Raw genomic sequence first — 19677 nt, 5'->3', positions numbered from 1 at the left:
ATATTTCACTGTCAAATATTTTACTTTCAACCCTTTAATAGGGTTGATAACAAAAGAATATCATAAAGATTATAAATTAATAACTCAATTCCCTTTTTTTATTCATATGAAATATAATATTTTCCTCATTCACAATCTCAATATGAGATCCATTACAAATATCTTTTAAAAGTAATGCATTAACCATCACAAATTTTGTGCTTTTTAGATAGTGATATATTAGCTCTTCTAGAGCTTTTAACTAATTTTGTATTTGAATATTGGAATAATATTTGTTTGTTTCAGTACCAAATAAGATAAATATTTTCTATTTGTAATGATAAAATTCATTACTACATTTTCGTATCATTCCTCAAAGAATATTAACAGAAACAAAATATTTGGGCATACGCCATATACGTGACCAATTATCTTTCATATCACATTGATAACATAAGATATTTTTACCCTTTGAAAAGTTATCTTGAGAACTTTTATTATTCTCTTATTTATTACTATTTCCCCACTTTTAGTGGTCCATGAGTATATGTTTTATTTTCTTTATGTTTACATTCACTTTGGGGAATGCAACAAATCTAGTAGGACGAACTTATAAACATCCCAATAGATTCTTTATTTCATAATCACCTTCGCAAACATGCGTGAGATTTCAAATCAAAATCTATCTATGCATGTTGTCATGATTAGTCTCCAATTATAATAAACAATAAATAAAACATAGTAAAATATACCTGAAGATTTTTAACATCATCGTCATCACTAGAAGGTATGAGATAGTTCGAAAATATTCTTAATTTCATATAGATAACAGTATCAAATCTTTCACCATTCTTAAGAACAAAAAGTAAAATAAGTTAATCAAAACAATGATAACATATAATGAAAGAAGAATAAAAAATAATAATCAGATATGAAACATTAAATAAAAGAAACTTCCTATAAAAACTTTGCATCTTGCCGTCAAAGAAATTGAGAATCATGGAGGATAAATTTGATCGTCGATAAAAGGAACTATCACTTTGAGCAAGATTGTGCTGATAATGTGTTATAAAATAAAGAGAGATGGATAGAATAAAGAATAAAGAATAAAGAAAATATGAAAGCAATAGAGAATGTACTTTATTGATCAAAAGGGATGATTTACAATGCTTCATCAGAGTCTCTATGTATAGGTATAAGAAGTATGAAAGAAGTAGATATCTAATTCTAATAACTATTAGAATTTAAAGTACATTAAAACTTTATCTTAATCATGATGGACATCCACTTAATAAGATATTCATAACAATTATGCTTTTTTTTATAATGAATAGTTTTTAAGACAAAATTATGGTAATGAAAGTTGATACTCTTATTTATACAAATCTGCTAATATAACAAAATTTAGTGTAATTATGAGAAATATCATATGCTGAATTAATATAATACTTGACTCTTAGTTGTGCAAATTCATAGAATATTTAATTTCAATCTAATCTTTATTTATTAGTTTTTAATCATAATTGTGGCCCTGAGATTTAGTTTTAATTTTATTTAAGCCCAAATTTGATGCTTATATTTATTAATGTTATGAGACTTACTTAATCAAATGGAGGCCTAAGAAAGAATTTTTTAATAGATTGATTGACGAAATCAACGTGATTATTGTATAGGATGTGTTATATAATTTTCTTTTATTTGTATAATATCTTTAAATAATACTGTGTACATGAGTATTGAAGAAAAATATTACAATTTTATATAAAGATATAATATCATCAATTTACTTTAGAAATAGTATTTGATTGCTGCTATAATATTTTTTATGTAAAATAAATAGAAGAATTTAACGAAATTATCTAGAAATATTATGCGGACATGTTGTAAACAACTGTAGTCCTACATTCCTATCAAAAGTTAGTTTTGTAATACCATTTACTTCTATATCATCTTCTCTAGGAATATGTTAGAACTCCCCAAAGACCTATTTCCAATAGAAGTTGATGAATACGTATGATTAGAGCTGAATGTAATGTCTTTGAAGATGCTTCTTGAATTTCCTAAATAGCCTCCAAGTTGTCTGTCCGAATCAAAACTTTATCGTACATTCTGCTTTGAAGAAGAGACAGGCCGGCCATCTAAAATACCTCAAAGCTCAGTATTAAAGACTGATAATACCCCCTGCAATAGCATCACCGGAGTCAACCTTAATAGCTCCATCTGATATAAATGGATCCAATTTTCAATTTTGCTTGGATTTGTGTGTGGCTTCGACTTTCTGGTATGATCTTACTTGTGCATGGATTTGCACTGTAAAGCCCAACTGTACGAGCATTTATTTATATCATCTACACTCCACGACAATTCCTGAAAAATAAAATATTTCTATTTTTTCCAGATTCTCTAAGCTACTAACCTAAAGAAGTACCGCCAGTGAATCTCTCTAATAAAAATAGTTCGACGATTTCACAAATTAAATTCAAGCCAATTCTGTAAATCTCCTGAAAAAGAACTATATTTGTTTGTCGATAGAAATAACCTGTGACCAAATACCTTTAGCCACAACAATTCCTGATAGCATGTAAAAGATCCTCTACGCAAAGCCCACAAACCGTTCTTTTCTGCAATAATATTTTGGTTTGCATTATTGCATACTTTATTAAAGTAAATTAATGATGTTTAAATATTATATAATTACATTTATTAAATTTATTCTAAATTCTTTACTAATCTTTTTAATTAATTAATAATTACAAATGACATTTTTTATACCGGCAAATGAAAGAATGTTTCTTTATAATAAAACATCAAATTGCTATAGTATATATATATATATATATATATATATATATATGATATCCAACTTATAAATCATAATATACATGATATTCCTTAGAATAAACAATTCCTTACATAGTAAGAGTCATGAAAACCAAGATCAAACTTCATTTTCAGATGATGTTTGAGTCACTTCAATTTTAAGAAAAAACCAGCAATGTTAAATTATCTTTAATTGACCCAATTCTGCCGGAGCCAAGTTTCAAGAAAGAAAAAAACAGAAACATCTTATGTCTGAAAATTAATCTTTTGTTTCAATATGTCCTGATTCAAGCAAAGGAAGATGAATTGTATTACTTCTTTTATGCAGGCCTGCTGATTCACTAAGTAATTAAAATTGATTCGGTTGTTTCTATATGTACTGTCAGCTATGGCATAAATTAAAGAAAATTAATTAAAATAAGCAAAATCATAGACTGGTTCAGTGACTAGAACCTATAAATGGCGATTCATCCATGCAGAGCCTCTCATGCCCAAGAAAGAAATAGAAGCTAACTCTACCAAATACAAAAAATGGAAGCCCTTCAGATTATAGTAGCCATTTTCATCTTGGCTCTTGCATCGTCTTTGACCTTTGCCTCTGATCCTAGCCCTCTTCAGGACTTTTGTGTAGCCATTAATGATCCCAAGGGCTCTGGTATGTCTTCTCTTCAAATACTTTCATTTTTCTTAAGATATTTGTGTCTGTCTCTAATGTATATCCGGACACATGAATGGGATATCAATCATAAGACCGTTGACACTCATATCTATCACATCCATGTCCAACATATGCTGATATTCGGCACTTATATTCAAGTGTTAGTAACATGAAATCATCGACCGACATTTCTTGCTTTCATGCAGTGTTTGTCAACGGAAAATTCTGCAAAGACGCTTGCCAAAGCAGATGAATTCTACTTTTCAGGTCTCCATATCCGCAAAAACACATCCAACATATTTGGATCAACTGTCACACCTGTCAATGTTGCACAGATGCCAGGACTTCACACATTGGGGATATCTATGGTTCGAATTGACTATGCACCTAACGGTGGTCTGAACCCTCCTCACACTCACCCTCGTGCCTCAGAGATTCTAGTTGTTCTGGAAGGCACACTCCATGTCGGTTTCATTACATCGAATCCAGATAATCGTTTGATTTTTAAAGTCCTATATCCCGGAGATGTCTTTGTTTTTCCTGTGGGTCTCATTCACTTTCAGTACAACATAGGGAACACCTATGCTGTCGCCTTTGCTGGTCTTAGCAGTGAAAATCCAGGGGTGATCACTATCGCAAATGCAGTATTTGGCTCAAACCCTTCCATTAATGCTGATATTCTTGCCAAGGCTTTTAATCTGGATAGGAAAATGGTGAAGAATCTTCAATCCGAATTCTAATGGGATAACAATAGGAGAAATGTTGAATGATGTTTGAAGTGGTCATTTGTTATTTATAGTAACATTAAATTTTATTTTATTTTCTGAAATATAAAATAAAAGATGTTCTTTGGGGGGCCTCTTCTTATGCAAACATGTTTAGCATATTATAAAATTGAAAGTTGTTTTTAATTTAAATCCATAAAGTAATTTAGATTTCACTTAAACATGAAAACATCTTTTTTTATTAACCATTGAAATTCAAATATTATTCAAAATTTGTAATAATTGAATTTGGAAAAGATAAATTATATTTGTGTATATATAAATATTTCAATTGTCATCTATCTAAAACTATTTTTATATATATAGCTAGGGATGATGTACAAATCTCATACTCATTTATTACCAGCAATTCATGGAAAATAATGAACTGCCTGTTGGTTTCCATCTATAAATAGGTTTATCTGCCATGCAAAGTTTCTCAATCTTCTCCCAAGCAATAGCGAACAACCAGCTAAGTTAACATATATCATAATGAAAGGGATTCGCTCCATTCTTATTGCTTTTGGCCTCTTTGCTTTTGCGTGCTCATCGGCCTCAGCATAAGACCCCAGTCCTCTCCAGGACTTTTGTGTAGCTATCAAGGACATCAACAATAGCGGAACGCATTCAAGACTTTGTGTTAATGTTCATCCTCGTGATGTTAATAAAGCGTTAAGCTGAAACAACATTACGTTTCAATGTTCTAATATAACTTTTTAACATTTCTTAATTGCAGTGTTTGTAAATGGCAAATTTTGCAAAGACCCAAAGCTTGCAGTTGCAGAAGATTTCTTCTTTTCAGGCCCAAACAGGCCGGTGAACACATCAAATCCAGTTGGATCAAATGTCACCATGATCAATGTAGACCAAATACCAGGACATAACACTCTCGGCATATCTCTGGTTCAAATCGATTATGCACCTTATGGTGTCAACCCTCCCCCAGTCCCCACATTCACCCTCGGGGATCCAAGATCTTGCTTGTTCTCGAAGGCACACTTTATGTCAGCTTCGTTACAGCGAACCTAGACAACCGTCTGTTCACTAAAATCCTAAACCCTGGAGATGTTTTTGTTTTCCCCTTTGGTTTGATTCATTTCCAGTTCTACATAGGAAAAACTGCGGCGGTTACCTTTGCTGGTCTCAGCAGCCAAAATGCTGGGGTTATCACTATAGCTAACTCAGTCTTTGGCTCAAACCGACCGATCAACCCAGATGTTTTGGCCAAGGCGTGAATTTATACAAATTTATACAATTAGAAAGATAAGTAAAAATAATTGAAAAAAAATAAAATCTCGTGAATTTTTTTCTTCTTTTCCACAATCAAATTACATGAGTAGATAAAAATTACCGAAGACTATACAAAATCGACGTAACAAACGGGTTTTGGCACATAAAACTTCAGTACACAAAGTATAGAAGCCCATACTTGGAAGCCCTTCAGATTATAGTAGCCATTTTCATCTTGGCTCTTGCATCGTCTTTGACCTTTGCCTCTGATCCTAGCCCTCTTCAGGACTTTTTTGTAGCCATTAATGATCCCAAGGGCTCTGGTATGTCTTCTCTTCAAATACTTTCATTTTTCTTAAGATATTTGTGTCTGTCTCTAATGTATATCCGGACACATGAATGGGATATCAATCATAAGACCGTTGACACTCATATCTATCACATCCATGTCCAACATATGCTGATATTCGGCACTTATATTCAAGTGTTAGTAACATGAAATCATCGACCGACATTTCTTGCTTTCATGCAGTGTTTGTCAACGGAAAATTCTGCAAAGACGCAAAGCTTGCCAAAGCAGATGAATTCTACTTTTCAGGTCTCCATATCCGCAAAAACACATCCAACATATTTGGATCAACTGTCACACCTGTCAATGTTGCACAGATGCCAGGACTTCACACATTGGGGATATCTATGGTTCGAATTGACTATGCACCTAACGGTGGTCTGAACCCTCCTCACACTCACCCTCGTGCCTCAGAGATTCTAGTTGTTCTGGAAGGCACACTCCATGTCGGTTTCATTACATCGAATCCAGATAATCGTTTGATTTCTAAAGTCCTATAACCCGGAGATGTCTTTGTTTTTCCTGTGGGTCTCATTCACTTTCAGTACAACATAGGGAACACCTACGCTGTCGCCTTTGCTGGTCTTAGCAGTGAAAATCCAGGGGGGATCACTATCGCAAATGCAGTATTTGGCTCAAACCCTTCCATTAATGCTGATATTCTTGCCAAGGCTTTTAATCTAGATAGGAAAATGGTGAAGAATCTTCAATCCGAATTCTAATGGGATAACAATAGGAGAAATGTTGAATGATGTTTGAAGTGGTCATTTGTTATTTATAGTAACATTAAATTTTATTTTATTTTTGAAATATAAAATAAAAGATGTTCTTTGGGGGCCTCTTCTTATGCAAACATGTTTAGCATATTATAAAATTGAAATTTGTTTTTAATTTAAATCCATAAAGTAATTTAGATTTCACTTAAACATGAAAACATCTTTTTTATTAACCATTGAAATTCAAATATTATTCAAAATTTGTAATAATTGAATTTGGAAAAGATAAATTATATTTGTGTATATATAAATATTTCAATTGTCATCTATCTAAAACTATTTTTATGTATATAGCTAGGGATGATGTACATACAACCTGTTGCAGCAATTATAAATTTATATATAAGATAATTCAAGTTAATTTGGACGGAATAATATCATGTTATCCAAGGCGTGAATTTATACAAATTTATACAATTAGAAAGATAAGTAAAAATAATTGAAAAAAAATAAAATCTCGTGAATTTTTTTCTTCTTTTCCACAATCAAATTACATGAGTAGATAAAATTTACCGAAGACTATACAAAATCGACGTAACAAACGGGTTTTGGCACATAAAACTTCAGTACACAAAGTATAGAAGCCCATACTTAACATTCCAACTTATACACACACCCACTACATTTATACAAATAAACTTGCTAATCCCGAATACGGATTAACTTTCCTTCAGCCGATTCGCTTACTAGCGACATTTGGTTGAATTAAAAGTACAGCTTGAGTGGCGTTGAAACAAACAGTCCACATCTTTCTTTTTCTTTTTTTCCTAAATCTTACTACATTAATAAACTTTGAGCTTTGTCTTGGATGAGTTTCCACAAGGCATCCACATGGTGTTGTTGAGTCAGAGTTGTTCCAATGGCACATCGAATTACATAAATCCCACTCAACACCGCATGGCTCATGAACGCTCTTCCACCGAATTTATGGCCTCCACCAATTTACGCTTCAAATCCTCCTCCACCACCTTGGGCTTCAACTCAAGCAAACCAATGCAAACTTTACGGGCACTACGATCTCAAACCTCTCATCTTCTCCCACAAGTGCTTGAATCGTTTAGCCATGGCGATATCTCTTGAATGTGGTACATCAAGTTAGCTGACCATGTCGTGAATCACAACCCAAAGCTTCAAAGCCTTGAAACGTCTACTCAATGCTACCCGCCAATCTTTGTAGTCCACCACCGCTTTGGATTTACTTGCGTTGTTTCTTAGAATTTCAGGGTCAGTTGACAATGAATCCACCAACAACTTCGGTTCCTTGATCCACAGACAACAACAATCCATGTTTGTGAGAAACTTGTTGGTGTTTGACACACTTTATCCGAATGAAATATGAACTTCAGTCTGGATCTTAAACAACAGCGTAATATATCCGGATGAAGAATGAAGAAAAAAGCTAAGTCTTGAGCTACAAGGCTCTGAGCTTGTGGAAGAAACAAACAGATTTTGTAAGGAAAAACAAGAACAAAAATGAAAGCAAAGAAAAATGGAGCATAAATTGAATGAAATTCGATATTTTTCATTAAAATGAACTTTGGCATGAAGCCATTACATATACCAGACATTGGCTGGTCAAAATCAACAAATTCATCACTTAAACATTACCTAACTCCACTTAATTTATTGGAACTAGCTAAATTTGACTTGCACACTAAAGCAAAGCTGGTAATCAGCTTTTTCATCATCAAGTTACATCAATCCAAACATAGTTCAAAATGAACTAGATCACAAAACATCGTTAAAAAGAAACAAAATGAAAACTGAGATGAAACAGTAGCATTATCATCCTCAGTTGCATGTATTTCATCCGGAAGACTTATTTGCATGAATTCTTTTTTGGATGCATGAGCTGCATGGGGGGCCATTCTCTAACACTCCTCTTTAGTCTCCGTGATGTTAACTCCTAACTGCTTCCTCAATTTGATGAACCTTGACACACCAAGAGCCTTTGTGAAGATATCAACAACCTGTTCTTCTGAATTGCAATGAATCAGATCTACCTCTCGAGCTTGTTCCATTTCCCTTACCACATGTAGCTTGATGCTGAAATGCTTTGTTCTACCATGGAAAACAGGATTCTTTGCAATTGCAACAACAGACATGTTATCACAATAGATCTCTGTTGCTTCTATTTGATGTAGGTTCAAATCAGCTAGGATTTTTCTTAGCCAAATGGCTTGGTTGACTGCTCCAACAGCTGCCACATACTCAGCTTCAGCTGTGGATTGAGCCACTATTGATTGCTTCTTTGAACTCCAGCAAAACATTGCTGAACCAAGTGTAAATGCATAACCTGAAGTGCTTTTCATGTCATCCTTTGAACCAGCCCAGTCACTGTCAGTGTAGCCTATCAGCTTCAGGTCTTCACTTCTGCTAAATTGTAATCCATAGCTCAAAGTGCCTTTAATGTACCTGATCACTCTCTTTGCTACTTGAAGATGCTACTTGTTACAGCAATGCATGAACCTTGATAGCATACTCATAGCTAACATGATATCTGGTTTGGTTGCTGTCAAATACAACAAACAACCAACTAAACTCTTATAGGCAGGCTCACTAACCTGTTCATGATTTCCTTGACTCGATAGCTTCATTCCAACAGCTATAGGTGTGCTTGTTGGCTTGCAATTCTCCATAGAAAATTTGCTTAGAATTTTTGCAGCAAATGTCTTCTGTCCCAAGAAGATTCCACTATGAGTTTGTTGCACCTCCATTCCAAAAAGTAAGTCATCTGCCCCAAATCTGACATTTCAAACATGTCTTTCATTTTGGCTTTGAAATCAGCCAGTATATTCTGGTCTCTTCCTGTCACGAAGAGGTCATCAATATAAAGGGACACAATGAGCTGTGTTTCAGCTTGTTCCTTTTTGACATAGAGTGTTGGCTCACTCATGCTTCTCTCGAATCCTAGGCTCAACAAATAGTTGTCAATCCTAGCATACCAAACTCTAGGAGCTTGTTTCAGGCCATACAAGGCCTTTTTAAGCCTGTATACTTTGTGTTCTTCACCAGGCAATTTGAATCCTTCAGGTTGTTCTACATAAATTTCTTCTTTAAGGAATCCATTTAGGAAGGCTGACTTCACATCCAGTTGGTGTATGATCCATTGCTTTTGTGCAGTCAAAGCAATTATCAATCTGATTGTGTCAAGCCTGGCTACTGGTGCAAACGTTTCCATGTAGTACAGACCATATTGTTAATTGAACCCCTTGACAACAAGTCTAGCTTTCAGCTTGTTTAAACTTCCATCAGCATTCTGTTTTGTTCGATAGACGCATTTGATACCAATGGTCTTTCTGTTGGCAGGTCTTTCAGTATGCTCCCATGTCTGATTCTTTTTAATCATCTTAATTTCATCAATCATGACTTGCTTCCACCCTTCATCAGCTTCAGCTTCTTCAAAACTGGTTGGCTCCACTATAGTTGTAGCACCCCAAACCCGACCCAAACGTTAAGGCCCTATATCCGACGTGCCACATTGAAGTCAAAAACTCGTGTTCCCTTTTTAGTGTTTTAAAAAGCCGACTTTTGTCAAACTAACCAAGTGAATGGAAGCTGGGCACCAAGTAGGTATCCATAACAGAGGAAGTGAGCCATGAAGGCTGCTTAAGTACCAAGCTCTCTGATTGGATCCAATCCTAGACATGCCTACATCCATTGCCACACTTGGTTATAACAAGTTGAAATTTCTTTGAGTGGTTATCTTTGGTAAATCGAATATTCGTGACGTCGTGTTACTTTAAAAAAAAAACAAGTATCGTTTTGAAATCACGCCCTAAGTCTAGCCCATTTGAATTAGTATCCATCAATTTAAAGTTGTTTAAAATAATATAATCCCAGAAAATCAAAGAAGAAAATAAAGTTAAAATGGCCTTATTACAACCAAAAAATTAAATAGTAATTAAAAATAACTTAAGAAAACCAGTCTCTTTTTCAAACCCAAAAGTATTCACCATGGCCACTCTGAATCCCTCCAGCTCCAAGTCACCCACATCAAGGCTCACCGCAAGGTTAAAGAAGGGGTGAGTTTGGGAAACTCAGTGTAAGGAAAACCCATTCAAAGCCCAAGTCACTCAAGCCCATTGGGCCTAAGCCCATTCAGTAGCAGTGATCTTGGGCCGAGCCCTTTTCAGATTACAATAAACCGGGCCTTAGCCCCTTATTCAGATAATGATGGGCCCATAGGCCCATTTCAAAATACATGCAACATCAATAACATATAGAAGCCCATTTGGGAGACTACTCAACCCACCAACCACTACACTCCACCCGTACCAGCCATACACACCATGTGGGTAATAGCTCAACCCACCTAGCCCAACACTCCACAGATTGCACCTTGCTTTCAGCTCGATTAACGATAAATTGAGGCAAAACCTCCAAGATCGTGGACAAGCCACTTTCAGTACTTCCTCCGTCAATATCCCAGTCCATGCATCGATAATAACAACATGGCATGCAGTAAATAACAACAGCCAAACATGCATTTAGGTCAATTTAATCCTAGGGGTATTTCGGTAATTTATCTCTTAGGGGTAAAATTGTAAATTTTTCACTTTTAAAGGTATTTCAGTAATTTATCTATTTTAGGGTTTTTCATGCATATTCCTACCTTTCACGTACTAATGAAATCACTACCAAGGGTTCTTCTTGAATTGGGTCCGTTGGCCCATCATTCCAATTTTGGCCCATTAAGCCCAAAAATATCGAGGCACGTAAATCATGCACTTTGCGGTCCAAACATTGCAGCTTACCAAAAACATTAATCGATTTACCTCACGAGCATTCGCACACTCACAAATCTACAAAATACCGGTTTTACATTTCAAATTTTTGCCGATCTAGACTAAAAATAGGGTGTTAGTTACACACATGCTTGCGACGATATCTTGTGAGATCCACACACGAACCGCCTACAATTGGATTACTAACACGTTAATCTAACTATTCAAATACAAACTACGTATTAACCCCTTACAATATTCGGCCAACCACACCTACAGGTCATAGTAAGCTTATAAGAAATCAATAAGCAACTCATTAACAAATTTTTGTCAATGTTTACCACATAATCATAATTTCACTGCAAGTTGTCTTCCTGAGCAACAGTCACTAAATCATTTATAACTGAAGCTACGAAACTCCAAATCAAGTGTCATTAATTTTTCCTAAAAATAGACTCATATATCTTCTATCCATAAAATTTTCAGAATTTTTGGTTTAGCCAATCAATACCAGATTTTTCTCAAAGTTTCCCATGTTTCACTGTTTGACTAATCTGACCACTCTTCAGTACGAATAAAATTTCTCATTGTACAGAATTCAAAATATGTTCTTGTTTATTTCATTTGAAACTAGACTCATTAAGCTTTAATTACATAATTTATTCAGCTTCTAATTCATCTCCCACAATTTATGGTGATTTTCCAAAGTCACATTACTGCTGCTGTCCCAAGCAGATTTATTACCAAATCACTCTTTCACACACCTATCTTGCATGCATGTTATTTAAACATGTATATCACCAATCAATCATCACATATCTATGATTTTTACTTAAGCATAATCTCCATTTCATTATTTTAAAGCACAACATGTTAGCCGATTTTTCCCTTTAGCATTTAAGGCACATGCATGATCATTTGTTTGGCTCAACTTCACTTATCTTCCATTTTTCATCAAAAGAACATGAAAAAACAACTATTTTCTTCATTTTAATTCATGACCAAATTCTCACAACACACCCAAAAACCAAAATATGCTTCAAGAGTTAAGGTAGAATTAAGAAGAATTCATGAACATCAAGATAGAAGCAAACTACCATGAACTTACCTTCAATTTTCTTCCCCAAGTGACCGAACATTCAAGAGCTTTCTCCTCTCCTTTCTCTTCTCTAGCTTTCGGCTATGATGAACAAAGATGGACAAAACTTTGTTCTTTTCACCCCTTTTTCTTTTAATAAAATTTCATATTTCATCCATTTAATTCTTTAATACAAAAGACATGAAATGCCCATCATGGAACATTTACCTAACCCATTATCATGGAACATTTACCTAACCCATTATCAATTTTTATCAATTTGTACCATAAATTATGGATATCAAGTGCACATATTGTCTTCAACAACATGATGGCCGGCCACTTCATGTAAAATGGGAGGTTTGTCATGCAAATCCTCCTATTTTGCACTCCTATTTGTTTGGCCACTTCAATTTAGCATATAGCATTTTCAAACATTTTCACATAGGTCCTATTTCATAATTTCACCCCCTTTTTCTTATGGAGCAAAAATTAACTAAAATTGTCGGGTTCTATCTTAAGCTTGGGCCTTCTAGAGGCCCACTAACATAATTAAACCTATGCCAACATTCACAGAATTCCCGAAAATTAGGGCGTTACAATAGCAACTTGTGCTCTTTCATAAATTTCAGCTAACTGGTCCCTCTAACTGGCACATCATCAATATTCATTTCTGGATCAACTTGATCAAGTTCAATCTGACCTGCTTTGAGTTCTTTAGAAACATCTTCAGCTTCATTTCTTTCCTATTTCCACTGAGCCTTCTCATCAAACACAACATCCCTGCTCACTTGAATTTTGTTTGTTACAGGATTTAAAATCCTGTACCCTTTCTTGACTATACTATAGCCTATTAGAATTCCAGGCACAACCCTCTTGGATAGCTTATTCCTTTTTACTGCTGGTATATGGCTATAACATAGACAACCAAAGACTTTTAGATGAGCCAAAGATGGCTTGAACCCGAACCAGGCCTCGAATGGAGTTTTGTGAGCCAAAATTTTAGTTGGAAGCCTATTTTGAAGGTACACAACAGTGTTAACTGCTTCAACCCACATGGACTTGGGAAAATTCTTCTGAAATAGGAGACATCTAGCCATATCCATCAGACTCCTATTTTTCCTTTCACTCACCCCATTCTGTTGAGGTGTATAAACATTGGTTAACTGGTGTTTGATGCCAGCATCATTGCACAAAGCTTGGAACTGAGCTGAGGTGTACTCAGCTCTATTGTCTAACTTGATGGTCTTGAGTTTGTTGTTTCTATTTCAGCTGCAGCTTTAAACTTCAAAAAAACTTGAGCTACCTCAGACTTGTGCTTCAAAAAGAAAATCCAACAATATCTGGTGTAGCGACGTAAAAATTTTAGCTTAGCTTGGTCGCTAATTGTGGCGATTTATTGAAAAAAAGTTTGAAATTTGACGTTTGATTTTTTGAAATAAACAGGGAGTCGCCACCGATCCTTTTTCCTAGGTGTGATCGGACACCTATTAGATCTCTTATTAAAACAAATAAAAGGCTAAGTTTAGGTCTACGTTAAAATCTAGAGAAAATTTAGGGTTCGGGAGTCGGTTACGCGCGAGGAAGGTATTAGCACCCTCGTGACGCCCAAAATTGGTATCTTATTAAACACATGTTGTCTTGATTTTCAAAAATACGAATTCAATTTGACATTTAAGTGTGATCCGATTGAAAGAAATGAGAAGTTGCAAGTTTTTTTTGTTTTTTAGAAGGACGTCCCGTTTTTAACACGAGCCGATTAATTTCACCCAACATAGCGATGAAATCGATGACTTAATGTTAAAATCGGTACAATGTCTTATTCTTAAAATTAAAATGTAAAAAGTTTTAAAATGATAGTAAAAAAATCCAAGAATATTATTGTCAAAAAAATGCGAATAATGATGTGAATAATAAAATATATAAAATATTAAATATTAAAATATCAAAATATTAGAATAATAATAATTAATATTGACAAATAAAAATAAAATAGAAATAAAAAATGTACATAATATATATATTAGAAATAATAATGATGTTTAAAAATCAATACTATTAATAATACTACATCAATATGTACATATATAAAAAAATAAATACGTGATAATATTAAAAATATGTACATAATATAGTGTTAAAATACATACATAATATAGTTAAGATATATACATAAGATAACATGTAAATATATATATATATATAAATAATATAATATTAAAGATATATACATAAAAGAGTATAAAATATATATATATATATATACGTAATATAGCATTTAAAATATACCTAATATATTAAAAGAATATATATAATATAATATTAAGAAATATAATAATAACAAAAAGGAGAGAGAGGAGAGGGTGGATGATTTTCGCCACAAGGTCGGCCATCGTCCGGTCATGGATTCATGGGATGCGCATCACCAGTACACTGGCAAATTAATCATTGTCAGCCGCCACCATAGACACTATGCAAATGGGACCTCAAAAAACTTTTTCGGTAAAAATGGGTAAGCTTCCTCCTTTTATTTTTTTTTACTTTAGTATAAAAGAAACAAAATAAGATTGAAAGGAAACAATAAGTAAACAAAGAACTTAAAATGAGAATAGACAAAGAAACCTCTTTGCTTTGATCTTTGATTAATCTTCAAAAAAAAACTAGCTTCTCCAAAACTAGCATTCACAATAACTCTTCTCCTTAATTACTTTAAAAGAAACCTCTCCAAAATCCTTTACAATAACTTTCTCTCCCAAAACTCTCCAAAAAAAATCCCTCATATACAAAATATGAGAAGGCTTGTATAGCCATTTACAAAATATTTTTTTATTGTTTATGTCTTCATTTGTAGGTACAAGTGGTGGTGGAGCAAGTGTGGTTAGTGAAGTAGGTAATGGAGCAAGTGTGGCTAGTGGATTTGGTGGTGGAAAATGTATGGCTAGTGGAGTTGGTGGTGGAAAAGGAGTGGCTGGTGGAGTTGGTGGTGGAAAAGGTGTGGCTAGTAGAGTTGGTGGTAGAAACAGCTAAGATTTAGTTGAGAAAAGTTTAAGTTGTGGGCTAGGGTTTTTTTTTATTTTGATTTGGGCTTAGGGTTTGGGCTATTGGGGTTTTGATGTAAATTGGGCTTTGGGTAGTTAATATTTTGGGTTTTGGGTTTAATTTTGGTGGGTTAGGTAAAGGCTAAATTGGGTTTTGATGTAAATGGGCTAAAATTGGCCTACAACAGCTGTGCCCTCTTTGCTTATTATCGTAACGAGAATAGAGCAAAGATACAAAGAAAGGCTAATTTTGCCGGTCTTGCTAAGTATGGACTTCTTTGGTGCTCTTCTCATCCAGGTAGTCTCTTTCCAGTCCATCGCATCTTGTAGCTTTGATTCAATCCACTGCAAATTCGGAGATATGCCTTGTAGCTTCAATCTGCTCCAATGTAACTTCAAGGATATGAGATTTGTGGCTTCACCCGCTTCAACGTAACTCGAAAGATAAGATCTACAACTTCAATCCGTTCTTTTATCGCTTTAGTGGGATAAGGTTTGTGGTGTTTTCTTCTCTGACTTCAGAAAGGTAAGATCTAATATCTTCAATCAGCTCTAACGAAAATTTTGAAGAAACAAAAATCTGGTGTCTTCAATCAGCTCCAATCTTTATTCTTTACTCGGCATGTGATCTTGAGCTCAACTCATTTCTCGCAATATGAATTGGCTTTTTTTTAAAGACATTAAAATGCGAAATAGCTCAAGACGTGAGCTAAGGCTCAACTCACCTCTCGCCATATGAGTTGGTTTTTTTTGAAACTTAATTTGAAAAACAGATTTTGAAAATACCTCGACATGTGACCCGAGGCTCAACTCACCTCTAGCAATATGAGTTGATTTTTTAAAAAGCAGAATTTGAAAAGCATAAATTGAAAAAACAAAAATTGAAAATACCTCAGCGTGCCCTGAGGCTCAACTCACCTCTCGCAATATGAGTTGATTTTTTGAAGAGCGAAATTGGAAAGCAGAATCGAAAATACCTCGGCGTGCCTCGAGGCTCAACTCACCTCTCAAATATGAGTTGATTTTTTGAAGAGCGAAATTGAAAAATGAATTGAAAATACCTCAGCGTGCCCTGAGGCTCAACTCACCTCTCGCAATACGAGTTGATTTTTTTTGAAGAGCAGAAATTGAAAAACATAAATTGAAATTACCTCAGCGTGCCCTGAGGCTCAACTCACCTCTCGCAATATGAGTTGATTTTTTGAAGAGCGAAATTGAAAACAAAATTGAAAATACCTCAACGTGCCTCGAGGCTTAACTCACCTCTCGCAATATGAGTTGATTTTTGAAAACAGAATTTAAAATACCTCAACGTGTCCGAGGCTCAACTCACCTCTCGCAATATGAGTTGATTTTTTTTTTACTGATGAAATTGAAAAGCAGAAATTGAAAAGACCTCAAGATGTGAGTCAAGCTCAACTCACCTCTCGCAATATGAGTTGATTTTTGACAAACAGAAATTGAAATTACCTCAGCGTGTCTTGAGGCTCAACTCACCTCTCGCAATATGAGTTGATTTTTGACAAACAGAAATTGAAATTACCTCAGCGTGTCCTGAGGCTCAACTCACCTCTAGCAATATGAGTTGATTTTGAAAAACAAAAATTAAAAGTATCTCAACGTGTCTTGAGGCTCAACTCATCTCTCGCAATATGAGTTGATTTTCCTTGAAAAGCATGAATTAAAAACATCAAAATACCCAAAACCTATCCTTTGGTAGAACTTGGGTGTCTTTTCCTTTGATTCAGTGCGACTCTCATTCAAGATTTCTTGCTCTGCTGGAGTACCTGTATATGCTATGTATGATGTTATCATGATATGCACATGTTTGTCTTAAATGCTTTTATGCCTACATGATTATGCAGTGCTCCTTAAGCATGTTTGTCGTATGTCCATTTAGCCACGATTGTTGAGGATCTGTGTTCATTGCTTTGATTCTCGACTTTCTCTTCAGGCCTTATACCTGCCTTCAAGCTTCACGAGTAATCGACGTTCCTTAGATATCACTCTTCTGCCCCCGATTGAACTTTGTTCTTACTTTGAGACTCTTGTGCTTATCAAATTTTCATCCAGGTAATGTTTAACATTTCTTTTGTTTAGAGTATGTCATTTCTCCACTTATCATGTAAATAAACACATAATGAGATGCATGAAAAAGGTCAGGTAGAGAAAAAATGATATTTCATATTCATCTATTTCAAATGTGGCAAATAAAGCAAGTTAACCAATGAGAGTAAAAAATGTCAAAAAGAAAGAAAGGATCGTATTCAACGGATGCAAATGCTCTAGATATTCAACACATGAACTCTTCCTCATTCCTCAATCAAAAATCTTTTCGAGCGCGGCTTCTTGCGTAGAAGATTTCGAGCTTTCAGAAATGCTTCGAATACTGTAGCCTCACTGCTTGACCTATCGTTCGACCGCCAGGTTTGTTTCATTAGGACACCCTCTCGGGTTTTCATCCTAATCTTTTTGTACTAATCAAGACGCCCTTTTCTGGTTTTCGCCTTGATCCTTCTTTTTTTTTGTGCTTTTTGGGGTTTTCATCTCAAGCATAATATTTCTTCACAGCATCTGAGTTCACTGGATTCCGTAGCTCCTTGCCATCCATCTCGGTAAGGATCAAAGCTCCTCCTGAAAATGCCTTCTTTACGACGTATGGTCCTTCCCAATTTGGTGCCCATTTTCCTCGCAGGTCCTTTTGTATTGGGAGAATCTTCCTCAGTACGAGTTCTCCTTCGTGGAATTCTCTTGGCCATACTTTCTTGTCATGGGCCGCGATCATTCTCTTCTGGTACATCTGCCCGTGACAAATTGCTCTTAGACGTTTTTCTTCGATGAGGTTCAACTGATCATATCGAGCTCAAACCCATTCTGCTTCTTCTAACTTTAATTCCATTAAGACTCGCAGGGAGGGGATCTCAACCTCAATAGGTAGCACAGCTTCTATTCCGTAAGCCAGAGAGAAAGGAGTTGCTCCCGTAGATGTTCGCACAGATGTGCGATATGCAAACAAAGCAAATGGAAGCTTCTCGTGCCAATCTTTATATGTCTCAGTCATTTTCCCAATGATCCTCTTAATATTTTTATTGGCTGCTTCAAAAACCCCGTTCATCTTTAGGCGATAGGGCGAGGAGTTATGATGCTTTATTTGGAACTGCTCGCACACTTCTTTCATCATCTTATTGTTCAAATTCGTGGCATTATCTGAAATGATTCTTTCAGGCAAACCATACCGGCAAATGATTTCCTTTTTCAAAAACTTGCAAACTGCAGTCCTCGTCACATTGGCAAACGAAGCGGCTTCTATCCATTTTGTGAAGTAATCGATGACCACAAAAACGAATCGATGTCCATTTGATGCTTTTGGAGAAATTGGCCCTATAACATCCATGCCCCACATAGAAAAAGGCCACAGAGAAGTCATGACATGAAGGGGTGAAGGGGCTACATGAATTTTATCGCCATAGATTTGACATTTGTGGCATTTTCCCCCAAAATTGATGCAGTCATTTTCCATTGTCAGCCAATAATAACCGAGTCTCATGATCTTTCTGGCCATATTGAAACCATTGGCATGCGTTTCGTAAATTCCCTCATGGACCTCTTCAAGTATTTTTCTGGCTTCAACATCATCCACACATCTCAAAAGCATCTGATCCTTTCCTCTTTTATACAGGATATCCCCATCAAGAACAAATCCCGCTGCCATTCTTCTAATTGTTCTTTTATCATTCTTATTCGCTTGTTCGGGATACCTTTGATTCTTGATATATTCTAAGATATCATGGAACCAAGGCCGTCCATCTACTTCTTTCTCAATGCTACAACAAAGTGCGGGGACCTCAGATATGCTCATTTTGAGGGCATTATTTCGCTTCTCTACTTGCTTTGAACATTGAAGCCAAAGTGGCCAGGGCATCAGCCAGTTGGTTCTCTTCTCGTGGGAAGTAATGAAAAGTTATTTCTTTGAATTCCTTGATCAATCCAGCCACTAAATCGTTGTACTTAATCAATTTTGAGTCTCTCACTTCCCACTCTCCATGGACTTGGTAAACCACTAGGGCTGAGTCCCCGTACACCTCCAAGATCTTGATGTTTCGTTCGATAGCTGCACGAAGCCACATTATACAGGCCTCATATTCTGCGATATTATTGGTACAGAAGAAGTTCAGTTTTGCGGTGAATGGATAATGATTCCCGTCTGGTGATACCAGGATTGCTCCAATTCCATGCCCTAAAGCATTTGACGCACCAT

The 19677-nt window shown here is 35.3% G+C and overlaps 4 pseudogenes; 3 read left to right on the top strand and 1 right to left on the bottom strand.

The window, feature by feature from the left end:
• The first annotated feature begins 3330 nt into the window (after positions 1–3330).
• Positions 3331–4197, top strand: LOC108462795 (germin-like protein subfamily 1 member 7; annotated as a pseudogene).
• Positions 4198–4713: 516 nt separating this feature from the next.
• On the top strand, positions 4714–5483 carry LOC128286850 (germin-like protein subfamily 1 member 18; annotated as a pseudogene).
• Positions 5484–5647: 164 nt separating this feature from the next.
• Positions 5648–6522, top strand: LOC108463356 (germin-like protein subfamily 1 member 7; annotated as a pseudogene).
• Positions 6523–7353: 831 nt separating this feature from the next.
• Positions 7354–7896, bottom strand: LOC128286849 (phenylacetaldehyde synthase-like; annotated as a pseudogene).
• Between the last annotated feature and the right edge of the window lie 11781 nt (positions 7897–19677).

The sequence above is a fragment of the Gossypium arboreum genome, chromosome 13, assembly GCF_025698485.1.
Source record: "Gossypium arboreum isolate Shixiya-1 chromosome 13, ASM2569848v2, whole genome shotgun sequence".
Classification (NCBI taxonomy): domain Eukaryota; kingdom Viridiplantae; phylum Streptophyta; class Magnoliopsida; order Malvales; family Malvaceae; genus Gossypium; species Gossypium arboreum.
This window is presented reverse-complemented; position numbering and strand designations above follow the sequence as displayed.